This window comes from Schistocerca piceifrons, chromosome X (genome assembly GCF_021461385.2).
Source record: "Schistocerca piceifrons isolate TAMUIC-IGC-003096 chromosome X, iqSchPice1.1, whole genome shotgun sequence".
Classification (NCBI taxonomy): Eukaryota; Metazoa; Arthropoda; class Insecta; order Orthoptera; family Acrididae; genus Schistocerca; species Schistocerca piceifrons.
In genome coordinates, this window is record NC_060149.1 from 704,415,841 (window position 1) to 704,443,830 (window position 27,990).

The following is a 27,990-nucleotide window of genomic DNA, read 5'->3' on the forward strand; positions in this document are numbered from 1 at the left end:
TGGACTTTTTCATCAAGATAATGCGCCATGTCACAAGGCCAGGATTGTGATAGAGTAGTTCGAGGAACATAATGGTGAGTTCAAATTGATGTGCCAGCCCCCCAACTAGCCAGATCTGAACCCGATCGAACATGATGTGATTGAACTTCGCGTCAGAGCTCATTTCCCCTCTCCCTGGAATTTATGAGAATTCGGTGACTTGGGGGGAGTGCAGTTGTGGGGTTTATCTCCCTCCAGCGACCTACCTGCTTCCACGCAACAACGCGTCGCCGCTTTTATTCGTACCAAAAGTGGATATACCGGATATTAGGCAGGTGGACACAATGTTCTGACTGATCAGTGTATGCGAGTTGTGTCGTATGTGAATTTGTAGGGTGTAGGTGAGTGAAATGGGTGCGTGTATAGTGTAGCGTTATGTCAAGTTTGTGTTGCATAATGATGATGAAAGAAGGGAGAGGGTTGAATAAAACCTGGTGACGGCTCGTATCCTACTGCTCTAGAATAGCGAAAAGGGAGTCGCCGAACTTAACGTCCCCATCCGACGGACGTATCACTATCAACAATATGACACGCACTCACTTCATGAGACTACAGTGTGTTTTAAAATTCAATTCAGGATATTGGAGGGATGACTGGTGATCAGAAACTTGGCGCCACCACCTCTCCTACCCTTGCCGGCCAAATACATATAATGGAAATGTCATCCAACAGAAGGATTCGAATCGGCTTACGTCCGATTCAGAGGCCACCGAACAAGCATGCGTTAGCGATTTCGCTCACATTGATAGGTTCTACCTATTGGCCCTACCGGGTGACAAATCGAGTCGTGTACGTACCAGTCACTCGTACCGGAGAAACAATGGAAAAACAATTAAACGGTCTTCGACCCAAAGACCCTACAAGACCCCAACCGGCAGAGCATGGAAATAAAATTACTGACACAGAGAGCCATTGGATAACAGGCATATACGGACTCTTTCTGGGCGTCACATTGAGTGCAGAATAAGAAATCTTTAAGTGGAAAGGGCTATCTAAGCAGGTCTAGCAAATCAGGGTGTGACTTATTTCTCTGTCTCTTCCTTATCATGCTATTCATTCTCAAGTTTGATATCCGGTTAGGTGCCGAATGTGAATACCACATATGTTCTCTGAAAAACCACGCGCTACAGAACTTTTTGGCATACTGTGTGTCCAACCTTCAGCCCATTTCTGGAATATCAAAGCCGACATTCCTCTTAGTGATATATCGTTATCTTCTCGCTCGAAAACACGGAAACGGCAGAGGCACAAAGGTGAGTTTATTAAACTTAGATTTCTCGGGAAGCTGTAGATACAGATATGTGGAATAATCTGATAAGGAAATACGTTTACGTGCAATGTGAGAGCAGATAATTCAATGACTCAGCCGATATCTTGGAAAGGGCCGATCATCAGCATCGCTAGTGACGTAGAAATACAGATAGGCGCGGTAGTACTGTTTCCATTCAGTATTACTCACATTCCTTACAGTGTACGTGGGCAATATTGTCTCAGGTCATTAAACGATAGTGTAGACAGATAACAGCTATCACGTGGGTTTGTTGCGAAATGGAGACTAAACTGTTGTGTTTGTGACTCATAGTAACCTCTAAATATTGTCAAGTAGAAGGATGAAGACATCTGAGGGATTGATGCGGCTCTCGCTGTCTGTCTGAAATAATGAATGGATGCTTGTGTTGACTAGGAAGTCCTCTGCAGGTACAACCCCGTAAACCGAGCGAGTGGAGAAGTGGTGAAACACTAGATTCGCCTTCGAGAGGCAGGGTCGTAGCGAGGGATGGCCCCCCGACAAGGCCAGTCTTCTCCAAAGTAACTGAGAAAGCAGTGTGTAGGAGAGTAAGACTTGGGCAGAACTGAAAAAACTGAGTAATAAACCCCAGGGATCCAAATCCAATTTGAAATCTTACCTTCTGGTACACTATTTTTATTCTGTGCAGGAGTTCCCTGCAATAGTTGAGAACGTTCTTCTGCGACACATTGTTTATTAGTTTACTTTTTGTGTTTTCGTGTTTTTATTGGTTTGGCCTACTAAGGACCACATGAAATAACTAGTATCTTCTTTCTTTTCTCCTTTTAATTTTTCATTCTCCCTCCTATATATATCTCTCCTTTCTTCTGTCCATATTGCGCCCGTCTTTTTCATTGTTTTCTTCTGGCAGCCCTTGAAACTTTTCCCCTTCTCCTATTTCTTTCTCGATTATTTCCATGTCCCTCAGATCTGCTTTCACTTCTTCTATTCAAGTCATTGATGTTTTTGTGTTTCTGTCAAAAAATTTAAAATTTTTTTTGTTAATCTTTTTTTATTTAGCCTTTTTAGGTATCTGTAGAATGGAAATAACTCTTCTCTTCCTCATTCTGTCTAATATACTCCTATTATTTCAAAAAATGGTTCAAAGGGCTCTAAGCACATCTGAGGTCATCAGCCCCCTATTTAAACCTACCTAACCTAAGGACATCACACACATCCATGACCGAGGCAAGATTTGAACCTGCGACCGTAGCAGGCGTGCGGTTCCGGACTGAAGCGCTTAGAACCGCTCAGCCACAGCGGCCGGCTCTATTTTTTCGTAAACTAAACTACTTTTTTACTCATTAATTTGGATTTCTCATTGTCATATTTTGGTCCAAAGATTTTCAAGGTATTTTCCTTTCCTTCTTTTGTATTTTACGTAATTATTTGGCTGCATTTAAAGAAAGGCATTCTGAAGCAAAAATGGCATTCTGGACTACTGAGAGGCCGGTCTTTTGCATCTATGTAAATGTTGTTATACAGGTTTTTTGTTAATTGAAAAGCTACCTCCATTTTCCTCGCCCTGCTAAGTTCGCTTCTTTGTCCAAAGCATTTGGTTGTATTGTTTCAGTTAGATAAGTGGTTCCCAGTCTTTCTTCGACGATTACCCCCGAGTGGAACCAGATATTATCTGTTACCCTCTCTCCCCCAACCACCATCAGCATTATCCCGGAGTGCAATTAGATATTAGCTAGTACTCATCCTGGCTCCTCCTATCACCATCAGCGTTAGCACATGTGTAAACATCAGATGAGAATGAATTTTCTTTTAAGACTTTTATTTTTAAAACGACTAAAGACAAATATATTCAGTTTTTCAGGTCTTTTATTAAACCACGAATATGAGTCGACGAGACAACTGGTGTTATTTCTAACAGCCCTTTTTATACAGTGATGGAGCAATTCTCAGTGTTCAGGAAAGAAAGCTAACTATCCACATTGAGGATAGACACTTGTTACAAAATATGCTTCCTCTGCATTACTATTCTACTTAGTGACACTTGTTTCCTCCACACTCTGTACCCCCAATCGAAATCAACCAAGCTAAAACGTGTGCACTGTACTTATTGTTATAAATCACTTGGGTGCTGGACTCGTCTTTCCCTAGGTGGCAGAAACTGGAAGACTTCAGGTTGCCAATGTTTTTTTGTCTAACTACTGCCACTAATAATAATAACAATAATTACACTTTTTGTCGTGTTGCAGTGTCAGTTAGTTTGTTTATTGTTGCGAAATGAATAATGACGCAATTACTGGTCTATTGCTGGAACTACCTACAACTCGGAGAAGGCATTTTCATGAGATATTTAAGCATATGTCATACATATGCCTCAGTTTACTATGAAGATGAGGAAGATGTTCATACATCCGTTTCACAAGCTGTAGCCTCCACCAAATTGTGTCAGCATTATTGTTAGTATTTGAAAAAAAAGTAATTATTCATAATTTATGTAGTTAGAATTACGGTCTTACAAAATAATGATAATAATAATAATAATATTTAGTAAATAATTTAGCTTCCTGACCGAAACACAATGGAACCCTATTTTTGCCCCTCAGAAAATTTCAGTTTACCCTTCAGGGGGGTTATTACCCCCAGGTTGGGAACCACTGATCTAGATATTTGGATTTTGTAGACTTTTTTATTCTGCCAGAATCAATTTCCATGTATTTCGGTACCTCCTCCGCATCTGCCATATATTCTGTTTCTTCAAAAACATACACTGAATGGCGAAAGAAACTTGTATAGGCATGCGTATTCAAATACAGAGATATGTAAACAGGCAGAATACGGCGCTGCGATCGACAACGTCTATGAATGACAGCAAATAACTGGCGCAGTTGCTAGATCGGTTACTGCTGCTCCGATGGCAGGTTATCAAGATTTAAGTGAGTGTGAACGTGGTGTTATAGTCGGAGCACGAACAATGGGGCACACCTCCGAGGTAGCGATGAAGTGGCGATTTTCCCTACGACCATTACCGTGAATATCAGGAATCCGGTAAAAAATCAGATCTCCGACATCGCTGATGGTGGAAAAATATCCTGCAAGATTGGAAACAACGACGACTGAATAGACGGTTGGATTGGGTTGTTTGGGGGAGGAGACCAGACAGCGAGGTCATCAGTCTCATCGGATTAGGGAAGGACGGGGAAGGAAGTCAGCCGTGCCCTTTCAAAGGAACCATCCCGGCATTTGCCTGGAACGATTTTGGGAAATCACGGAAAATCTAAATCAGGATGGCTGGACGTGGGATTGGACCGTCGTCCTCCCGAACGCGAGTCCAGTGTGCTAGCCACTGCGCCACCTCGCTCGGTGACAGAAGAGAATCGTTCAACGTGACAGAAGTGCAAACCTTTCGCAAATTGCTGCAATTTACAGTGCTGGGCCATCAACAAGTGTCAGTGTGCGAACCATTCAACGAAACGTCATCGATATTGGCTTTCGGAGCTGAAGGCCCACGCGTGTACCCATGCACGACACAAAGCTTTACGCCTCACCTGGGAGCGTCAACACCGACATTGGACTGCTGATGACTGGAAACATGTTACCTGGTCGGACGAGTCTCGTTTCATATAGTGTCGAGCGAATGGGCGTGTACGGGTGTGGAGACAACCTCACGAATCCATGGTCCCTGCATGTCAGCAGGGGACGGTTCAAGATGGTGGAGACTCTGTAATTGTGTGGTGCGTGTGCAGCCGGAGTGATATGGGATCCCTGATACGTCTAGATACGATTCTGACTAGTGACACATACGTAAGCGTCTTGTCTGATCACCTGCATCCATACATGTCCATTGTACATTCCGACGGACTTGGGCAATTCCAGCAGGATAATGCGACACCCCAGACATCCAGAAGTGCTACAGAATAGCTCCAGGAACACTCTTCTTCTGAGTTAAAACACTTGCGCTGGCCACCAAACTCCCCAGACATGAACATTATAGAGAATATCTGGGATGCCTTGCAACTTGGTGTTCAGAAGAGATCTCCACCCCCTCGTACTCTTACTGATTTATGGACAGCCCTGCAGGATTCATGGTGTCAATTCCCTCCAGCACTACTTCAGACATTAATCGAGACCATGCTATGTCGTGTTGCGGCACTTCTGCGAGCTCGGGGTTGCCGTACACGATATTAGGCAGATGTACCAGTTTCTTTGGCTCTTCAGTGTGTAGAGGCCTGGTGTTGAAGGAGATTTATCTGCATTATTGTATCTTCTATACATTCAACTATGACGAAAAGATCGTCTGCAAAAGCCAGTCAATGAAGACTCAGATTATCCTCTTTCCTCAACATCGTGTTTTTTTTAAAATACCAACTTCTTCAGTTCTTTTCGTCTAGTCCCTAATTGTTTACAGTATACAATTGAACGGCAGTGATGACAATACATTTCCTTTTCTTACGCGAGATTTGATTTCAAAATCTTTGAAGGTCTCACCTAAAAATTGAATTTTGCGTTCTATATTTGTTATTATGTCTTTTATATTTGATATTGATTTGTTGTCAATTCTTTTAAGGTGCTGAATAATGTTTCCCTGTCAGTCGAGTCATGTGATTTTTGAAGTCTACAAATATTATACAAATGCTTAAGGAGCTCTTCCTTCTACACTTCATTATAAATTTCAGATTTAAAGTTTGTTCTACACTGGACGTCCTTTTCTAAATCCTCCTTGGGACTCTTGCAATTGCTAATCGCCGGCAGGTGTGGCCGTGCGGTTCTAAGCGCTTCAGTCTGGAACCGCGTGACCGCTACGGTCGCAGGTTCGAATCCTGCCTCTGGCATGAATGTGTGTGTGTTGTCATTAGGTTAGTTAGGTTTAAGTAGTTCTAAGTTCTAGGCGACTGATGACCTCAGCAGTTAAGTCGCATAGTGCTCAGTGCCCAATTGCTAATCCAGTTGGCCGTAAAGCTTGTTTTGTAATGCTTTTGAAAGAACTTTGTAAGTCACCGGAAGGAGAGAAATTCCACTATAGTTGTTCAGGTCACTTTTATCTCCTTTCTTGTGGACTATGGGAATTAATGCTGTCTTCCAGTCTTCTGATATAGCTTCTGTTTCGCAGACTTTTTGAACGACGTCATGTAGCCTCTTCAGTGTTCCAGCACCTGCAATTTTACACATTTCGGCACTTACTGAATATTCCTCGGGGATCTTATCATTCTTCAAATATGTTATCTTGTTTTGGATTTCAACCACGCTAGGGAGTTCTGAGTTTGTACAAGTGCTTCCTGGGTTTTGTTCTAGTAATTTTCCTCTTGGTTCTTCACAATTTAAGAACTTCTTGAACTAGTCAATCACTTAATTCTTTCTTTATAATTTTTTTATCAGTATTCTGTAAGCTATGTACCGACTCGTTTTATGACCGAGCTTTAGCTCGCATAGTCCCAAGGAACTTGGTAACAAATAAATAAATTTATAAACTGTTGAGAATTAACCGGGAGCGTAATGTGAGTTCTCCTGCCTCTCGTGTTTCTGTCTTCTGCGTATGATAGAAGCCTTACCTTCGGACCGCGACTATAAATGAATACTGTTGTCACAGTGTCATTTCGTCCAAGTAGCATTATAAGAAAACGATTACTACCGAACAGACATCCGTCGATTTTACGGTTTATGTAGCAACAGTACACTTGGGTCAGACAGGTGCGGCCTAAACAGCTCGCTCATGATCAACAATGAAGTTCTTGCTGTTACTTCGTTACGGTGTTGTAAGATCTCAAAAGTCGGCGAGCGGGTACTAAAGCAGACACGCTTTGCCAGAGGCTTCCGCTTTTTGCTGATTTCTGCCAACTCAGGACTATTGATAATGTATGAGTAGCAAACAAAATCTTTTCTTTATTAATCGTAATCAGACCAATATATAGTAGCTACCATAAACAGTGAGACAAAGATTTCGTTTTACTTTCAATTTTGTAGGAAGTTCATAAAATTCTTCTACTTTATTTAGTACACCGATAATTTAATTTGTTGTGTGCAATATTTTTTGTCAGTACTGTTTACTTAAGTAATATTTTTCAATAATGCTTAATTTTTATGAACCCTAGTTTCAAAATTATACAATTTGTTAAATCTGCATAGAAAAAATGCATAATAGTAGTTTTACTAGAGCATTGGCTTGTCCCGAGAGAAGGACAGTTCAAACCCCACCATGTGTATGTTTTTCTTGTTGTTGTTGTTGTGGTCTTCAGTCCTGAGACTGGTTTGAAGCAGCTCTCCATGCTACTCTATCCTGTGCAAGCTTCTTCATCTCCCAGTACTTACTGCAACCTACATCCTTCTGAATCTGCTTAGTGTATTCATCTCTTGGTCTCCCTCTACGATTTTTACCCTCCACGCTGCCCTCCAATGCTAAATTTGTGATTCCTTGATGCCTCAAAACATGTCCTACCAACCGATCCCTTCTTCTAGTCAAGTTGTGCCACAAAATTCTCTTCTCCCCAATCCTATTCAATACCTCCTCATTAGTTACGTGATCTACCCACCTTATCTTCAGCATTCTTCTGTAGCACCACATTTCGAAAGCTTCTATTCTCTTCTTGTCCAAACTAGTTATCGTCCATGTTTCACTTCCATACATGATGTTTTTCTTAGTTTGTCTAAATCGCTGCAGGCAAATGTTGGGATGGGTCATTTGAAAAGAATACTGCCGATATCTTGCGTTACCCTTCCCGAGTCTGAGCTTGTGTTCTGTCTTTGATGACATCGTTGTTGACGAACGCTATACCTTAAATCGTCCTTCATTTTCTTTAGCCGCCTAAATCGAATTCGCAGAATTTTGACAACTTTCCTTCGGAATTTAAGCCAGGATGTTGGCGTATAAGCTTTGGTCAACATCTGTAGAGCTACTATTCGATTTATCTCGGCCTGCTAATCCCGATAACGCGGATTCCAACTTAATACGTTTGGGTACAGTGCTACATAATCAGGGATGCTACATTACGTCTAAAGTGAAGTGCATCGCTTCCACGAACGCAGTTATCAGCTTGTAGTGCTGTCTTGACTTGGCCTTCTCCATGGGCTGGTATACTGGGAAAATATATATTTATTTGGCGTATATCGCCGGCCGCGGTGGCCGAGCGGTTCTAGGCGCTTCAGTCCGGGACCGCGTGACTGCTACGGTCGCAGGTTCGAATCCTGCCTCGGGCATGGATGTGTGTGATGTCCTTAGGTTAGTTAGGTTTAAGTAGTTCTAAGTTCTAGGGGACTGATGACCTCAGATGTTAAGTCCCGTAGTGCTCAGAGCCATTTGAATCATTTGACGTATGTTAGGTGTCGGTCGAATTAGTTTCATTGAAATGAGTGGATCGATGATGACTTTCAAGTAAAATGTCTCACTTTTACGGGAAAGTACATAATGGATGTTCGAGTACAGGTTGTAGTCGCATGGTTGATGACATATGGTAGTGAATCGTGCACGGGTAGCCAAATGGTAAGGTGACCGCTCGAGCTAACCGGGAAATCTCGGTTAGAGTCCCGGTCCGGCACAAATATCCACTGACGCCATTCCATTCTACAGCTTATCGTTGTCCATAATCACAATTGTGAATACGTTTAACGTATTTCATGACGGCTGTAGTCGCCACAGTGCCTATTCCTTTGGACATGCATGCAGCATCGTAATTCACAATAACACAGGCACTGCATTATCGTAGTAATGAATATGATGTGACTAATAAAAATGTATGCCAGATCGGGAATCTCCTCTTCAGGGGCCGTTGCCTTAAGCACTAGGCTAGCTAGTTTTTTATTTCTTTCTTTCATTTTTTTTAATTAGTAGACTTGTGTGCTGGACCAAGATTGGAATGTGTTCTAAGTAACGAAAATTTTGAAAAATACTGACACGAATTATTAGAAGCCGGCCGCAGGGAAGATCAATTTGGGTTCTGGAGAAATGATGGAGCACCCGGGTCCATACTGACCCTTCGACTTATCTTACAAGATATACTGAAGAAAGACAAACATACATTTAGAGCATTTGTAGATTTAGAGAAAGCTTTGCACAGTGTTAACTGGAATGCACTCTTTGAAATTCTGAAAGTAGCAGGGGTAAAAACATGGAGCGAAAGTTTATCTACAACTTGTACAGAAACAAGACTGAAGCTATAAGAGAAGGACATGAAAGGGAAGAAGTAGTTGAGAAGGGAGACAGAAAAGTTTGTAGCCTATCCCCTTATGTTATTGGATCTGTACACTGAGCAAGCAATAAAGGAAACCAAGAAGAAATGTGGAAAGGGAATTAGAGTTCATGGAGAAGAAATAAAAACTTTGACGTTTACTGATAACATTATAATTCTGACAAAGACACCAAAGGAGTTGCAAGAGAATTTGAACGGAATGGATAGTGTCTTGAATAGAGATTATAAGTGCGGCTGGTCCCGGCGGAAGTTCGAGTCCTCCCTCGGATATGGGTGTGTGTGTTTGTCCTTAGGATAATTTAGGTTACGTAGTGTGTAAGCTTAGGGACTGATGACCTTAGCAGTTAAGTCCCGTTTCACACACATTTGAACATTTTTGAGAGATTATAAGATGAAATTCAAATCAAGTAAAACAAGAGTAATGGCGTATAGTTGAACTAAATCAGGCGATGCTGAGGGGATTAGATTAGGGAATGACACACTAAAAGTAGTAGATGGGTTTGTACATTAGCAGAAAAGCTTTTCTGGAAAAGAGAAATTTGTTAACAACGAATATAAATTTAAACATTAGAAAGTTTTTATCTGGTGATATTTGTCTGGAGTATAGGATTGTATGGAGGTTAAATATGGACGATAGAGAGTTCAGACCAGGTAAGAAATGAAGCTTTTGAAATGCGCGATTTCCAGCAAAACTTGACTAAAAAGGCATTGCTTGATAGGGCACATCAGGAGGCATCAAGGAATAGTCAATGTAGTAATGAAGGGAATGTGTGGGGTATAAAAACTGTAAAAAGAGACCAAGGCTATAGTAAGCAGGTTGAAATGGATGCAGGTCGCAATAGTTAAACAGAGATGAAGGGTGTTGCGTAGGACTGACTAGAGAGTTGCATCAAAAAACACTTTGGACTGAAGACCGCAACAACAAGCGTCATTTAACTGCATCCTAATTATAGAATGTGTTTACTTTTGGCTTATACCTCCAAGCAGTGCAAATGATGCATTGCTGAAATTTAGCCGCCATGCTGTGGAATTAACTATATTGGTTGATGACAATTCAAGTGCACCAGCGGAATGTTCTGCCTTGTGGCCGTTAGCGTTCCGGTTACCTGCCCTGGCCACTAACGTAATTTCAGGCAGTGTCCTTTCCTCACCTCTTGTCGCTGTCCAACACGGTGTGTAGTTTTGACAGCTTAATACATATTCATATTTGATTATGGATAATCACGCCCGTAACATTTGGTGTTTGAATTCTCATGTACCGATAGGTGGCAAGCAAGTCGTTTGTCGGTCGGTCCGTGGCTGTCCCTTGGTTGGGTTCCGACGGATCAAGTGTAGTTCGGCTCACCACCTGTCTCACCTGAGTGAACGAGGGTACACCGGCAGGCTTTTGAGTGCTGTTGTCTTTACTGTCTTTCTCACCGGTGTTTAATTGTCTGTTTATAATCTATCATAGCTTATGATAAAAAATTTTTTGGTTTTACTGTGTTTTATGTAAGTAAGTTTGAATTCTGGCAAGTGCATATCTGCTGAAATGTTATTGCTGTTGTGTTGTCTTTTCTTTTAGTCCGGTTTCAGATACTTAAAACCTAAGGCTTATGGTCATATTTTTTTTAAAACTTTGGAAAATTAATTGAGGGCCTTCAGCCATTTGTACTGCATCTTGTTTATGTTTGTCTGTCCACCCTTGCCTTGAGGCTTTCAGCCTATCTGTGTAATATATATATTTTAATTATTTTATTTGCTATTTTAACGGTATTTTTTTATCTTGTTGATTTTTAAGATTTCTTGTTTGGAGGCCTTCAGCCGTGAGAGAATTGCATTTTGAAACTCGGAGTTGTAAAGTTTCGGCCATGTGCCGTTTTGGTTTAAAGGTGTTATTAAATTACAGTAAATTACGATTTTAAGGTGAAACTGACCCCAGCCTTATTTGGCTCTTTCCGCAATCCTAATCAACTGTTCTGCCCAGCGGGTTTAGCGGGCGTCTCACAATTGTTCAAAATGTGCTGCTAGCATGGAAACACACAATATTTCGAATCTGTACTGAGAAGAGAGTTAAAGTAAACTGCTCAGAGCAAGTTTTGCGTCTGCCAATCTGTCAACGCAAATAGGATTAGATTAAAAGAAAATAAGGAATGAAATAGTAAGCCTCAGCAAACTAAAAAAAACTTTACTGTGGAATAAAAACAAAAAATTATCAAAATAGACGAAGTCTCTCCAAAGGTGCATGTTTTTACACACTTGTGAAATGAATATCTGCTGCTGGGCGACATTTAGTACCGTATTGCTCTACCCCTCAAATTACCCTCGGTAAGGATGAGTGGCGTCCAACATCCGTACATGATTTTGGCCCTAAACAAACTGACCCACCTTCCTGCTGAAACTATAACACTGCAGATCTGACATCTTCGTTTGTACCTTGTTGTCTCCACAGACTTCTTCGACGAACATCAGAAATCAGACAAATCTTGCAATCGTCGGTGAGGAGAACCCGACGCTACTGATTCAGGCTTAATTCAAAATATTTGTTACCTTGCCCACATTCTCCACGCACCATTTTGCTGGGGAATTTGTACTGTTGTTCCTAATATACACTTCGAGTCCAAATTGACGGTGAGGAGTCGGCTGCGTATTGACTCAGACGGTATAGACCTCCCAGTTGCCTCCGCAAACGCAGCGCGCAGTTCTGCTGTACTCCCCTCGCAGCACCTGCGAGCCACGGCTGGTAGGGAACGTTCATCACCTGTTATTGTTGACCCAGGGTGACCACTTTGACGTAAATATTCACCGACTGCAGAAGAGTTTTTCAATGACTGCGGTGTATTGTGCGCCAGAGTGCCAGGTTTCTCTTCCCGTCTTGACGTTCTTGTCCAAAGTGACAACGTGCACACGATCTGAGGTTTGCATTGAGAGTGCAGGTTTTCTTTTGCCTTCGTTACACATATGGTTGTACATAGCGGTTTCCTGTGGTCAAAAGAAAATTGACAAAAAGGTTTCCGATCCAAAAACAACCGCGTCACATATACGCAGCAGACATGGAGACCACCGCAACGGGACGGAGACCCACCCCACCCTGACATGCCACGTGTCCGGGGCGTAATAAAGCTGTCCACACAGTGACAAAAAGATACTGTCGTACTCAGTCTACATGCTTACAACATAAGCGCCGGCTGCCCTCTTGTTGATGACCTACGCTGCGAGCTTGGGCTACTGGTTATGGCTATACAATAACGAGAATATTGCTGTAACACATGTTCTTTAAAAACACACACAATTAGTTATTGTCACCGTCAATATTCTCCCCTCGTCTATCCCTACAACTCTCCATGCGGATTTTCCATTGATGGAAACAGCACTGGGAGTCTTCATCTGCGAATTCCTTGATGAAGTGTGCCGCTTCTTCTTTCGCTGGTTGAACGGACTAAAATTTTATTCCTTCTACGGCAGATTTGACCTTGAGGAATAGACAAGCGTTACATGGTGCTAGGTCAGGCGGATAAGGTGGACATTCTAACACTAGGATGCTGTAATATCCTAGAAACCTCTTAACTGACAATGCGATATTAGCCAGTGGGTTGTCTTGATTCAGAACCCATGACTTATTCTTTCACAGTTCGGGTCGTTTTTTTCTTATTTTCTCACGGAGCTGAACAAGAACCTCAAGGCAGTAGTGCTGAGTAATAGTTCGACCTTCAGTAACCCAACGAAGATGCACAATTCCATATATCTCGAAAAAAATCATCATCGCTTTCAATCTTGATTTGCTCATTCGAGATTTCTTCGCTCTCAGTGAGGTTGGGCCCTTCCAGTGCATGGATTGGCGGTCAGTTTCTGGATCATAAGTGACAAGCCGAGATTCGTCATATGTTATAATACTTTTCAAGAAATTAGGATCTTTATCAATGGTATTCAAAGTGTCTATACAAACATTTTCACAAACTTCTTTTCGTTCGATCGTGAGAAACAAACCAGCAGGAGCACTCTCTTGGTTATCCAGACTGAAAATTAGTACGTTAATCTGGTGATTCGACCTGCTGTGCTGCCCTTCACGAACAGCATTCCAAGGGGCATTTTCCAACAGGATAATAGCAGCCCACATCCCGCTGTTGTAAGCCAACATGTTCTATAAAGTGTCCACATTTTGCCTTGGCCTGCGTAATCACCAGAATTGTCTCCAATCGAGCACATATGGGAGACCAACGGACGACAACTTCAGTGTCATCCACAAACAGCATGAGCCGATCCTATATTGACAGACCAAGTGCAACAGGCATGGAACTCTATCCCACAAATTGACATTTGGCATCTGTACAAGACAACACATGCACATTTGCATGCTTGTATTCAACATTCTGGTTGTTACACCGGATGTTAATGTACTAGCATTTCACATTTACAGTGTCTTGTCCCACTCTTAAATTAACTTGGGATCTTGCGATATTACTCTCTTAAATATATTACAAAGGGCGTTCAAAAAGTTTTGCACAGTAGTCTCTAATTTTTCAATTTTTTGCAGGACGAGAATTCAATTTTTTGTGAACATACTTGGAACATTTAGTTATAAGACGGTATATAAAAGTATTTTCTCTTACTTACAGGTGAGCCATAATGGACCGCGAAGTAGATGTCAGGTTGTGACAACGGTCGGTGATGGAGTTCCTCTTCAAGACCGGCGATGACTCTGCCACATCGATTCACAGGAAGTGGCTCCCTGTTTATGGGGAGGACACAGTGGATCGCAGCAGTATCCAGCGGTGGTTGCAGAGGTTCAAAGAAGGTAATTTCTCTCGACTGGACAACCCACCATGCGGTAGAATATCGACGGCAGTGAGTGATGTGAATAAGGAGGCCACTGATCAGACAATCCTAAATGACAGATGTGTGACGACACGACAGCTTTTTGAAACGACTCGTTTGTCATTGGATATTGTGGTATCACTGGTACAGTCACTAGGGTACAGAAAAATCTGTGCACGTTGGGTGCCTAGATTACTGACGAGAGAAATGAAAACGATGAGGAAAAATGTGAGTGAGGATCTCATGAAGACCTTTACTGAAGAGTGGAAACAGAGTTTTGACGGCGTCATTATCCAGGATGAAACATAGTTGTTTTGGTCCGAACGTGAGAGTAAAACACAATTCATGGTGTGGCGTCATCTGGGTTCCTCTCGGAAGAAGAAACGAAGACTTTCACTAACAACAGGCCGAAAAATGATGGCCTCCTTCTTCTGGGATCAGTAGGGTGTCATTTTCATTGTCTTTATGGAACCTGGCTCCACAATTAAGCGGGACCGTTGCTGTTTGTCACTGGACAAGTTGCGACGTGCCATCAAGACCCACAGATTACAGCTTCAGGGTCAGCTCATCAGACTACACCATGACAATACCAAACCCCATAAAGCGCTTATGACGCAGGAGAAAATCAGGAAAATGGGTTGGAAAATTGTTCCTCATCCCCCCTACAGTCCGGACTTGCCTCCGTCTGATTTTTATCTCTTTGGTCGTCTGAAGGCTCACCTGCGCGGTAAAACATTTGATAGTGAGAACGACTTTATTTCCTGTGTCAAGCGCTGGTGTAAAAGTTAATCCCCAGAATTTTACCAAAGTACATTTACATCATGGAAAGAACGTTGGGCCAGAAGCATCACAGCTGATGGAGGCTACACTGAGTAGGCTCAATGTATAGCTAAATGTTCCAAGTATGTTCACAAAAAATTTCATTCTCCTCCTGCAAAAAATAAAAAAATTAGAGACGACTGTGCAACACTTTTTGAACGCCTTTTGTACCTAGACAAATATATTCCCGAAATTTATTTACGGTACATTAATTATTTTTTTTGGTGTTGCGTTTTTTTCCCGTCAGTGTAATAAATGATATGCGGCACAGGGTAAGTAGCAGTCTGTGACTGTTTGCTGAAGAAGTTGTAGTGTATGAGAAACTGTCGTCGCTGAGTGACTATGGGAGGGTACAAGATGATTCGGACAAAATTTCTGGTTTATGTGACGAATGGTACGTAATTATGAATGTAGAAGAATGTAAGATAATTCACATGAGTAGGAGAAATAAACCCATAATGTTCGACTACATTAAGACAGAGTCACATCGATTAAATATCTAGGCGTAACGTTGCAAAGCAGTATGAAATAGAATGGACATGTAAGACTTGTAGTAAGGATGGTGAGTGGCCAACTTCGGTTTATTGGGAGAATGTTAGGAATGTGTGGTTCATCTGTAAAGGAGACCTCCTATAGGGTGCTAGAGTAACTTATTCTTGAGTACTGCTCCAGCGTTTGTGATTCGCACCAGGTCGGGTTGAAGGAAGAGGCGGGCTGCTAGTGTTGTTACCGGTAGGTTCAAACAACACGCAGGTATTACGGAGATGCTTCGGGAAATCAAATGGGAATCACAGGCGCGAAGGCGACTTCCTTTCCGAGGAGTACCATTGAGAAAATTTAGAGAATCGGCATTTGAAGCCAACTGCAAAACATTTCTGCTACCGCCAACGTACATTTCGCGTAACGAGCATTAAAATAATATTACAGAAGTTAAGATTCTTACGGAGACATATGGACAGTCGTTTTTCTCTCGGTCTGTTCTCTTTGAGAACTCAGTAAGTTTGCTATGCAAGATGTCAGCATCTCCCGGTCTTTCTGTGACAAAGACGTCACTGTAGTACCTCCTGGTAGAGACTTTACATAATTTAACAAATCCTGTAAACCATGGGAACATGAGTAGGAAGTCTGTTCGTATTTTGTCAAACAGTTCATGGTTATATTCAAGCACGTTAACAAAGCTCCATCATTTTCTCCCAGTGATGATAGGATACTCGTTACCAGGTATGTGAGGAGCTTCAGGGATGGTTTCTTCACTTCGGCTTCCAGCATCGTCCACATCAAGGTTATCAATTCCACTATGTGTTCCATTTTCAGACTTCTGCAAACAAATTATCAAACATTAACTCATCATCTCCATCAGAATCGGAAACTGCACCTAGACAACCTCCACAACGTACGCTACGAAACAGTGGGGTGTTTGCACAAAATGAGCACCAATAATTATATTTAGTTACAATGGGTGGTGCAAATACACCTTCCACAACTTCCAAAGGATTAACAACTAGTGATATGTTGTCGACACAAAACATTTTATAATTTAGAGCCGGCCGCGGTGGCCGTGCGGTTCTAGGCGCTACAGTCTGGAACCGCGTGACCGCTACGGTCGCAGGTTCGAATCCTGCCTCGGGCATGGATGTGTGTGATGTCCTTAGGTTTGTTAGGTTTAAGTAGTTCTAAGTTCTAGGGGACTGATGAGCTAAGATGTTAAGTCCCATAGTGCTCAGAGCCATTTGAGCCATTTTATAAATTAGATCTCTAGGTCGTACAGAAAGCATTTCATTTACACACCGCTCACAAATATTTATTTTCCATCTTGAATTCTTCAAGTATGAATTATTGATCTTAATACAATAATACTGCACACTTATTTTGAAAACACTGTTAAAAAAAATTGAAAGGCTCCATATCACTCATTGCTAATACACATAATTCATTCCAAGGTTTCCCTTCTGAATTACGAAACTTTCTTCCAAACATAGAAGCTTCTATTACAATTTCTCGCAACATAGGTACATATTCTGAGTTGTGAAAAATATAATCTGGTGATAAACGTTGTTGTTGTTGTTGTGGTCTTCAGTCCTGAGACTGGTTTGAAGCAGCTCTCCATGCTACTCTATCCTGTGCAAGCTTCTTCATCTCCCAGTACTTACTGCAACCTACATCCTTCTGAATCTGCTTAGTGTATTGATCTCTTGGTCTCCCTCTACGATTTTTACCCTCCACGCTGCCCTCCAATGCTAAATTTGTGATCCCTTGATGCCTCAAAACATGTCCTACCAACCGATTCCTAACGTTAAAGTGAAAGAATATAACGGATTTTTTTCATTTCTAAAATGTAAAATAATATCCTCTTTCAACAGATCCGGAATATTTAAGTCAATTGAATGGAGAGCATTGACCAGGTGTCCTATTATTAAAAATCTGCTCAATTTGTACAAAGTAGAAACCATTTCGTAGTGTACTTACGAAAAATTCACTAAGTGCAGCTTCGGCGAGGTCAGAGGTAGACGCAGTGTTCAGTAAGTTGTCAGAAGACATGGTTATTAAGACCCTAACATATCCCTTTATATAGTGCATGGCGCAAATGGCCGTGACCGATTACGCGCGATTTCTTTCTGTCGCCAACATTTTGCTGGCGCGGGTGTTTTCCCAGATAGCCGGCTTTAAAAGCCAACTATCTCAGCACCACAGCCACAGGCGCCATGGCGACCTTGGGACCAGGGGATCCAAGGGGGGGGAGGGGGGGGGAGAGAGATTTCAAGTGTATGGTCAACATGAATCATGACGCACGTGCAAAAAAGCTAATGACTTGTAGTGATGCAGGGTACGCTCCACCATGCACCATGCACCATGCGGTGGCTTGCGGAGTACGTATGTATGTAGATATAGATGACAGTCAATTGGCGTCCACCATGTCAGGCACATAAAACATTTCGTAAAATGAATGCGAAGTCGAAAATGGGATTTTAGACTGAATAATTTTAGGTGTGTTGCATTGTAGATTATCCTAAAAGTTTTATGTGGAAAGATATATGAGGTTTCTGAGTAGAGTATTATGAATGGTTATATATATATATATATATATATATATATATATATATATATATATATATATATATATATATACAGGGTGAATCACCTAACATTACCGCTGGATATATTTCGTAAACCACATCAAATACTGACGAATCGATTCCACAGACCGAACGTGAGGAGAGGGGCTAGTGTAATTGGTTAATACAAACCATAAAAAAATGCACAGAAGTATGTTTTTTAACACAAACCTACGTTTTTTTTAAATGGAACCCCGTTAGTTTTGTTAGCACATCTGAACATATAAAGAAATAGGTAATCAGTGCCGTTTGTTGCATTGTAAAATGTTAATTACATCCGGAGATATTGTAACCTAAAGTTGACGCTTGAGTACCATTCCTCCGCTGTTCGATCGTGTGTATCGGAGAGCACCCAATTACGTAGGGATCCAAAGAGGACGGTGATGGACCTTAGGTACAGAAGAGACTGGAACAGTACATTACGTCCACATGCTAACACCTTTTTATTGGTCTTTTTCACTGACGCACATGTACATTACCATGAGGGGTGAGGTACACGTTCGACGGGCGTTTCATAGGCCAGCCCGTTCTCCTGATCGTCCACCTCTGAACTTCTTTCTGTGGGGTACGTTAAGGAGAATATGTACCGTGAAGTGCCTACAACCGCAGAGGATATGAAACAACGTATTGTGGCAGCCTGCGGCGACATTACACCAGATGTACTGCGGCGTGTACGACATTCATTACGCCAGAGATTGCAATTGTGTGCAGCAGATGATGGCCACTACATTGAACATGTATTGGCCTGACATGTCGGGACACACTCTATTCCACTCCGTAATTGAAAACGGAAACCACATGTGTACGTGTACCTCACCCCTCATGGTAATGTACATGTGCGTCAGTGAAAAAGACCAATAAAAAGGTGTTAGCATGTGGACGTAATGTGCTGTTCCAGTCTCTTCTGTACCTAAGGTCCATCACCGTTCCCTTTGGATCCCTACGTAATTCGGTACTCTCCGATACACACGATCGAACAGCGGAGGAGTGGTACTCAAGCGTCAACTTTAGGTTACAATATCTCCGGATGTAATTAACATTTTACAATGCAACAAACGGCACTGATTACCTATTTCTTTATATGTTCAGATGTGCTAACAAAATTAACGGGGTTCCAGTTAAAAAAACGGAGGTTTGTGTTAAAAAACATACTTCCGTGCATTTTTTTATGGTTTGTATTAATCGATTACAGTAGCCCCTCTCCTCACGTTCGGTCTGTGAAATCGATTCGTCAGTATTTGATGTGGTTTACGAAATATATCCAGCGGTAACGTTAGGTGACTCATCCTGTATATCTTGTCATTAATAAATTGTGAATTTGTCCAGGACGGTAGTTACGAGTTGTCGGTTACTAGATTGTCCATTGTACTCAGGGGAAATAAATAGTTACGTTACAGATACCAGAATCAGATGTTATTGTTGTTACTTATCCTGAGAGATGGTTCAGGAAGGTGTGCTCGCCCATCACATCCTGCTCACATTGCGTGTAACGTGGGAGAATTTGTTGCCATGATTCATATTCCGTGTACCAAATTGTTTTGGTTACAAGACTTGGTCGTCTTTTCCCTGATAGCTTCATTAGTGTTACTTTAGTGACGTTGCTGTTAGCCACGCCACTGAGGCGTTGTGCCTTTGTTTACTCTCTGTATAGTTCCCCTGCGTGAGTATCATGACGCCTAGCCACAACAACAATAAGAGAGCGGTAATGATGATAAAGTTTGCAGTTTAAAATTACTACAGTAGGCTGACTGTGCTACATGTATCCCTATTGTGAATAAGAAAATATAATTTTAATTACTCTTCTGCTAACTTACATCCTTCATAGATGAGTGGCATTTCTACCTTCTCTTCGTTGGTATACATTGCATTGACAAAATCCTTGAACTAAGGACGGTTGAATGAATGATCGATGTGCACTTTCGTTGTCTCTCCATTTGTTTACTGTCAACATCAGCAGACGCCTTGCCGTAGCCAAAGTCATGCGTGTTAGTACAGGAGAATCAAAGTCAGTTTGTGTAACGTTTTCAGTTACCTCATGTTTCCGTGAATGGTACACTGTGATACGTCTTGAGGAGAGGAAGTGGATTACCAATGAAATATATAGGGTGTTATTTAAAAAAAATATTGCTGTTAATATTTTCGTAACGAACAAAATTACAAGGAAATCATTCACCCTGGTTAATTTTCCCCTACAACGTAGAAGTTATTTGGAGTGGACAGGATAAATGTGACGCCCTATATATCCCTTGTGGCGGGGTAAACCGCTGTCCTGCCCCGTTCCGCTCCCTCCGTGACGCTTTTTCCACATACTGTACGAGAATGTCTGGAAGTACTGTTTGGAAACCATAAGCGTAAGTGAGGATGAAAGTGTGAGAGGGGCGTGGTAGTGTGTTGAGAAAGTCTAGTGGATCAGGCCACTCTCCATTTCCCTGTTGAGCGCGCTGGCGAGCTTATCGGCGCAGCAGGAAGCTCTACGTAGCTGAGCCAGCAGCGCACGACGCAGCGACCTTATCTGTTTTGAGTGCAACCGTTTCGTATCGAGAACGGCGGAGGGGAGTGAGAGAGTCTATTTCAAGTATGGTTTTCCCTTTGCCTCTGTGCGACCTGAAGTAGCAGATGCATACAATAAGCTGTTTGAGCTTACATACCGAAAGCTGTTGCGCTTACTATGCGATATATTTACTAACAAGCCACCTGAAGCAGAAAACATTCCCTCAGAATTTCTAAGATCCATGGGAGAACATAATAGGACGAAATTATACCTCCATTTACACAAGAGACACGAGACTGACGAAATATCTGCAGCTTCAAAAAGTGTGTAAAAATTCCTATTCCAAAATTTTGTAACTCATGGTTGCAAAACAATTGACAAGAATTTTTTACAGATGAATAGAAAGACCCGTAGGAGCGGACCTGGGGAAAAATTTCAGGAGAAATGAAAGTACGTTCGAGGCAATACTGAACTTTTCCTACAGGACGGGTTAAAGAAAGGTAAACATACATTCAGAGTACGTGTAGATGTAGAGAAAGCTTTTGACAATATTGACAGGAATAAACTCTCTGAAATTTTGAAGGTAGCAAGAGTACAATACACGGAGCCAAATACACAAGCTACAGCTTGTATATAAACCAGGCTGTAGTTACAAGAGTCGAAGGACTTGAAAGGGAAGCAGTAATTGAGAAGCGAATGAGACGGGGTTGTAACATATTCTAGATATTACTCAATCTGTACACTGAGCAACATTGAAGGTGTGGTGTCACCGCCAGACACCACACTTGCTAGGTGGTAGCCTTTAAATCGGCCGCGGTCCGTTAGTATACGTCGGACCCGCGTGTCGCCACTATCAGTGATTGCAGACCGAGCGCCGCCACACGGCAGGACTAGAGAGACCTCCTAGCACTCGCACCAGTTGTACAACCGACTTTGCTAGCGATGGTTCATTGACAAAATACGCTTTCCTTTGCCGAGACGATAGTTAGCATAGCCTTCAGCTACGTCATTTGCTACGACCTAGCAAGGCGCCATTACCAGTTACTATTGATACTGTGAATCATGTACCGTCAAGAGCGACGTTCACCATTAATGGATTAAAGTTAAGTATTCCACCAGCTACATCCGTTTTTTCTAAATTCTAATTTCCTTGTCCTGTTCCAGACCTCACGCCAGCCTGCGTGAGCTAAAACGCGTGCCTTTCGGCTTTCTCTAGTAACACGGTGTTGGCTCTCCTGCCAACCACAACAGAAGGAAACCAAAAAGAAATTCAGGAAGATAATTAAAGGTCAGGGGGAAGAAATAAAACTTTGAGGTTTGCTATTGACATTGTAATGCTGTCGAAGGCGGCAAGGACTTGGACGAGCAGTTGAACGGAAGGGATAGCGTCTTGACAAGAAGTTATGGGATGAATATCAGCAAAGTAAAACAAGTTAATAGAATGTAGTCGAATTAAATCAGGCGATGCTGAGGGAATTAGATTAGGAAATGAGACAGTAAATGCAATAGATGGATTTTGTTGTTTGGGCAACAAAATGGCTTGGGATGGCCGAATCAGAGACGATACAAAGTGCAGACTGGCAACAGCAAGAAAAGAATTTCAGAAAATTTATTAACACTGAATATAAATTTAAATACTTTACTGAATGTATTTGTCTGGAATGTAGCCCAGTACGGAATGACACATGGACGACAAACAGTTTAAACAAGAAGAAACATTTAAAATATGATGCTACAAGAGAATACTGAAGATTCTATGGGTGGATCGAATAACTGGCGAGGAGGTAATGAATCGTATTGGGGTGAAACCTTGACTAAAACAAGGGATCGATCAAAACGATACATCTCGAGGCAGCAAAAAAATTGTCAGGTTGACAATAGAAAGATGTATGGAAGCTGAAGCGAGGGGATAAAAATTGTCGAGCGAGACCAGTAAGAAGGTTAAAATGGATGAATGTTACGGCAGTTATGCAGAGATGAAGGGACTTGTACAGTGCAGGAATCTTTATATTTACGACGTCCAGCTACAGAAACGCGCTGTCTATTGTTTTACGAAGCATTTGAAGGCGGCATGTGCGGCAAACAAAGCATCCAATAGACTCACACAGACCATTGATAGGGGAGAGAATAATTATTCTAACATGAGAGAAATATACGCCACTATTGTCAGACAAAACCAACCTGGAAAAGAGAATAAAGCACACGTCCAGTCGGCGTACAAAAGGAAGATAATCAGACAAACAATTTTATTACGGAAATGTTGACAAAGAATAAAGAAAACGGAGAATTTAAATCAAGCACGTTATGCAGAGAACAAGATCTCAGTGTGTAAAAAAAGGCATAGCGGGAAACACGACGCCAGACGAGAAAAGTTAGAAGGAAAACCATAGGAGCCTTAAGCCAACACCTTAAGTAAAAAAGAAACGTGCAGAAAGAGAGTTCAGGTAGTATAAACTTGAATTCATACAAAGTAAACCATAAAATGCTAAGACACAAAAAAAGAATACAGTTACACAACCAAGAGTGGATTCGCACCACCAACATAGAGCTCAGCAGTCGAAACATGAGCTCAAAAGATCAAAGAAAGCTAGAAGGAAACATGCAGATGACGAGTTACACGAGCTAGGAACACGGGAAGTTCTTTTTTTTTTAAAAAAAAAAAAAAAAAAAAGATGGGTCATAGGGGAAAGAACACGCAGAGGTACCCGCTTATGATATCATAACAGAAGATGAGAAAATTGGGACCCTTCAAACTGAACAGGAGAAACGGAAATCACGGAGAAGCAGGTCTCAGTGTCATGTCTAAGTTGGGCAGAAAACGCGGAGTTTTGACGGCTCGTATGAGAAATACAAGACTATAAAATAACTGTTGAGAATCTGAAGAGTCCGATGTAAATAATTAATGGCTTTTAAGAAGTATTTTTATATGGCAGACTTAAGGACTTACACATTTGTTACTGAAGGAAGTTTTAAAAAGACAGTACATTCCCTGATGTGAGGCTACATTTAACATTAATCGTGCATTATAAATTGTTACAGCCATTCTAATAAACAAAATCATGCATTTCAGTTTGATGGCGATCTTGGAGAATACGGGAGGCATTGCCGTGTAAACTAAAAGTGTATTGGTAAGTAATATTCATGCTCTATCAGGCGTAAATGGAAATGAGCGTTTGGCGTCATTGGCCGGGACGTAACACATCTGAAATGTAACGTCCACTGTTCAATGTGACGTCAATGCGAGCAAGAGATGACCGAGACGTGTAAGCAATGGCACCCCATACCATCACACCGGGTGATACGCCAGTATGGCGATGACGAATACACGCTTCCAATGTGCGTTCACCGCGATGTCGCCAAACACGGATGCGACCATCACGATGCTGTAAACAGAACCTGGATTCATCCGAAAAAATGACGTTTTGCCATTCGTGCACCCGCGTTCGTAGTTGAGTACACCATCGCAGGCGATCCTGTCTGTGATGCAGCGTCAAGGGTAACCGCAGGCATGGTCTACGAGCTGATAGTCCATGCTGCTTCAAACGTCGTCGAACTGTTCGTGCAGATGATTGTTGTCTTGCGAACGTCCCCATCTGTTGACTCAGGGATCGAGACGTGGCTGCACTATCCGTTACAGCCATGCGCATAAGATGCCTGTCATCTCGACTGCCAGTGATACGAGCCCGTTGGGATCCAGCACGGCGTTCCGTATTACCCTCCTGAACCCACCGATTCCATATTCTGCTAACAGTCATTGGATCTCGACCAACGCGAGCAGCAATGTCGCGATATGATAAACCGCAATCGCGATAGGCTACAATCCGACCTTTATCAAAGTCGGAAACGTGATGGTACGCATTTCTCCTCCTTACACGAGTCATCACAACAACGTTTCAACAAGCAACGCCGGTCAACTGGTGTTTGTGTATGAGAAATCGGTTGGAAACTTTCCTCATGTTAGCACGTTGTAGGTGTCGCCACGGACTCCAACCTTGTGTTAATACTCTGAAAAGCTAATCATTTGCATATCACAGCAACTTCTTCTTGTCGGTTAAATTTCGCGTCTGTAGCACGTCATATTCGTGATGTAGCAATTTTAATGGCCAGTAGCGAATTTGTCTCATGTGGTTAAGGCTTACACAGTAAACAATGTTTTTTTGAAGATGACGAATATTTTGTGGAACTTCTTGCAAAATTTTTGTTTTAATTTCAGTAATTTATGTCTAAAATTCCCCCCCATGAACCATGAACCTTGCCGTTGGTGGGGAGGCTTGCGTGCCTCAGCGATACAGATAGCCGTACCGTAGGTGCAACCACAACGGAGGGGTATCTATTGAGAGGCCAGACAAACGTGTGGTTCCTGAAGAGGGGCAGCAGCCTTTTCAGTAGTTGCAAGGGCAACAGTCTGGATGATTGACTGATCTGGCCTTGTAACAATAACCAAAACGGCCTTGCTGTGCTGGTACTGCGAACGGCTGAAAGCAAGGGGAAACTACAGCCGTAATTTTTCCCGAGGGCATGCAGCTTTCCTGTATGATTACATAATGATGGCGTCCTCTTGGGTAAAATATTCCGGAGGTAAAATAGTCCCCCATTCGGATCTCCGGGCGGGGACTACTCAAGAGGATGTCGTTATCAGGAGAAAGAAAACTGGCGTTCTACGGATCGGAGCGTGGAATGTCAGATCCCTTAATCGGGCAGGTAGGTTAGAAAATTTAAAAAGGAAATGGATAGGTTGAAGTTAGATATAGTGGGAATTAGTGAAGTTCGGTGGCAGGAGGAACAAGACTTCTGGTCAGGTGACTACAGGGTCATAAACACAAAATCAAATAGGGGTAATGCAGGAGTAGGTTTAATAATGAATAGGAAAATAGGAATGCGGGTAAGCTACTACAAACAGCATAGTGAACGCATTATTGTGGCCAAGATAGATACGAAGCCCACGCCTACTACAGTAGTACAAGTTTATATGCCAACTAGCTCTGCAGATGACGAAGAAATTGAAGAAATGTATGATGAAATAAAAGAAATTATTCAGATTGTGAAGGGAGACGAAAATTTAATAGTCATGGGTGACTGGAATTCGAGTGTAGGAAAAGGGAGAGAAGGAAACGTAGTAGGTGAATATGGATTGGGAGTAAGAAATGAAAGAGGAAGCCGCCTGGTCGAATTTTGCACAGAGCACAATATAATCATAACTAACACTTGGTTTAAGAATCATGAAAGAAGGTTGTATACATGGAAGAACCATGGAGATACTAAAAGGTATCAGATAGATTATATAATGGTAAGACAGAGATTTAGGAACCAGGTTTTAAATTGTAAGACATTTCCAGGGGCAGATGTGGACTCTGACCACAATCTATTGGTTATGATCTGTAGATTAAAACTGAAGAAACTGCAAAAAGGTGGCAATTTAAGGAGATGGGACCTGGATAAACTAAAAGAACCAGAGGTTGTACAGAGATTCAGGGAGAGCATAAGGGAGCAATTGACAGGAATGGGGGAAATAAATACAGTAGAAGAAGAATGGGTAGCTTTGAGGGATGAAGTAGTGAAGGCAGCAGAGGATCAAGTAGGTAAAAAGACGAGGGCTAGTAGAAATCCTTGGGTAACAGAAGAAATATTGAATTTAATTGATGAAAGGAGAAAATATAAAAATGCAGTAAATGAAGGAGCAAAAAGGAATACAAACGTCTCAAAAATGAGATCGACAGGAAGTGCAAAATGGCTAAGCAGGGATGGCTAGAGGACAAATGTAAGGATGTAGAGGCCTATCTCACTAGGGGTGAGATAGATACCACCTACAGGAAAATTAAAGAGACCTTTGGAGATAAGAGAACGACTTGTATGAATATCAAGAGCTCAGATGGAAACCCAGTTCTAAGCAAAGAAGGGAAAGCAGAAAGGTGGAAGGAGTATATAGAGGGTCTATACAAGGGCGATGTACTTGAGGACAATATTATGGAAATGGAAGAGGATGTAGATGAAGATGAAATGGGAGATATGATACTGCGTGAAGAGTTTGACAGAGCACTGAAAGACCTGAGTCGAAACAAGGCCCCCGGAGTAGACAATATTCCATTGGAACTACTGACGGCCGTGGGAGAGCCAGTCCTGACAAAACTCTACCATCTGGTGAGCAAGATGTATGAAACAGGCGAAATACCCTCAGACTTCAAGAAGAATATAATAATTACAATCCCAAAGAAAGCAGGTGTTGACAGATGTGAAAATTACCGAACTATCAGCTTAATAAGTCACAGCTGCAAAATACTAACACGAATTCTTTACAGACGAATGGAAAAACTAGTAGAAGCCAGCCTCGGGGAAGATCAGTTTGGATTCCGTAGAAACACTGGAACACGTGAGGCAATACTGACCTTACGACTTATCTTAGAAGAAAGATTAAGGAAAGGCAAACCTACGTTTCTAGCATTTGTAGACTTAGAGAAAGCTTTTGACAATGTTGACTGGAATACTCTCTTTCAAATTCTAAAGGTGGCAGGGGTAAAATACAGGGAGCGAAAGGCTATTTACAATTTGTACAGAAACCAGATGGCAGTTATAAGAGTCGAGGGACATGAAAGGGAAGCAGTGGTTGGGAAGGGAGTAAGACAGGGTTGTAGCCTCTCCCCGATGTTGTTCAATCTGTATATTGAGCAAGCAGTAAAGGAAACAAAAGAAAAATTCGGAGTAGGTATTAAAATTCATGGAGAAGAAATAAAAACTTTGAGGTTCGCCGATGACATTGTTATTTTGTCAGAGACAGCAAAGGACTTGGAAGAGCAGTTGAATGGAATGGACAGTGTCTTGAAAGGAGGATATAAGATGAACATCAACAAAAGCAAAACAAGGATAATGGAATGTAGTCTAATTAAGTCGGGTGATGCTGAGGGAATTAGATTAGGAAATGAGGCACTTAAAGTAGTAAAGGAGTTTTGCTATTTGGGCAGCAAAATAACTGATGATGGTCGAAGAAGAGAGGATATGAAATGTAGGCTGGCAATGGCAAGGAAAGCGTTTCTGAAGAAGAGAAATTTGTTAACATCCAGTATTGATTTAAGTGTCAGGAAGTCATTTCTGAAAGTATTCGTATGGAGTGTAGCCATGTATGGAAGTGAAACATGGACGATAAATAGTTTGGACAAGAAGAGAATAGAAGCTTTCGAAATGTGGTGCTACAGAAGAATGCTGAAGATTATATGGGTAGATCACATAACTAATGAGGAAGTATTGAATAGGATTGGGGAGAAGAGAAGTTTGTGGCACAACTTGACCAGAAGAAGGGAGGACATGTTCTGAGGCATC